The following is a 1,488-nucleotide window of genomic DNA, read 5'->3' as shown; positions in this document are numbered from 1 at the left end:
ATATATATGTATATATATATATATATTAATAATAATAATAAAGGAGTTATGACGCAAAAACGTATATATTCAAATGAACATATTTATCTTCTTCAATATATATTTCAGTATAACGAATTCATTGACAGACTTAATAAATCAAAATTTCTTTACACATCTTCAGGAATAAATATAACATCAGAAAAACTACGTTTTTTCTACTATTTTGGTGATGATTTTTTGAGTTAGCTTACCAATTATTTTTGTTGGTAGTTAATTTATAATATATATATATATATATATATATATATGTGTGTGTGTGTGTGTGTACACACTACACACATAATGCATTCATTTGTTGTATGTAAGGCTCTTCTGTATGGGGAAATTTCGTACCGGCTGTTTTTTTAAATGTTCCTTATTTTTAATAACTCCAGAATAAAAAGAGGAAAGCAAGCAAAATTCATTCCGACATACAAACATTAGTCATTAATCTTAAAATAACTGGATCACACGCATGTAAACAGGCAAATATTATATTCACACTAATATATATATATATTTATATACGCGCAGACGTACTCCGTTGTAAGATGAAGAAAAATATGTACCCTAGATTAATGTTATAGAATTAAAATGATTAGTGCAATTAATATAATTGCAACTCAGTTAAGATGGTTAATATCTTTTATCCGCATTTTAACCATATTCTGTCAGAGTGAAACTGTTTTTATTCCTAAAATTTTAAGACTTAATCCAGAGTTAAGCGGTTATTGTGAATATGGCACAAGTTGCAGTCTAACAATCTAGTAAAACATCATACTCCATAAAAATCTGTGGTCTTAAACCAACTAATGGAATTTACATTGCTGCTGCTGCTATTTTAGTTGTTGTTACTGTTATTGTTGTTGCTCTTATTGTTATTGTTGTTGTTGTTCTTATTGTTGCTGTTATTCCACCTCGAGGCGATATAGCAAGTACCAGGCTTAACAAAATCTTTGTGTGAAGACTGGGAAATGTTCAAATTGGATGATATTTATTTAAGGTTTTTAATATTTCTTTATTAGTCTTCAATGTCCGGTTGAAACCTAAACATATATCTATTAATCCATTAAAATTTCGAAATCCTTTCAGTTCCATCTTCGGAATGAAATGGTGGAAGAATTGCGGGCTCTCGCGCGGTTAGCAATTAAATGTTACGCGGTTTTTGAAGTGCTTCTGATTTTCCCGTGTTCCATCGGCTGGTTTGTTTAAAAATTATTCGACGAGTAAATCCAGTAGTTTTCATGAATTCCTGAATTTAGGCATATGTATTTCTATTAGTAAAAAAAACCTTTTTTACATATACTTCTCAATTTTGGGGGAATTCCATATGCATTTACACTCAAGCATTATTCGCACACGCACGCACACACACACACACAAATAGAAGTGTGCATATATACCTACAGATATTAATATACAAATTTTTGTGCACATATATATATATATATATATATATATATATAT

The 1,488-nt window shown here is 29.3% G+C and overlaps 1 protein-coding gene across 2 annotated transcripts in view; it reads right to left on the bottom strand.

The window, feature by feature from the left end:
• Window positions 1-1,488, bottom strand: part of LOC106878439 (protein Wnt-7b) — a 372,038-nt gene that overhangs the window by 210,437 nt on the left and 160,113 nt on the right. The gene's annotated exons all lie outside the window — the stretch shown is intronic.

This window comes from Octopus bimaculoides, chromosome 3 (assembly GCF_001194135.2).
Source record: "Octopus bimaculoides isolate UCB-OBI-ISO-001 chromosome 3, ASM119413v2, whole genome shotgun sequence".
NCBI lineage: Eukaryota > Metazoa > Mollusca > Cephalopoda > Octopoda > Octopodidae > Octopus > Octopus bimaculoides.
Note: the sequence above shows the minus strand (reverse complement) of the source record. Positions and strands in the feature narration are given on the sequence as shown.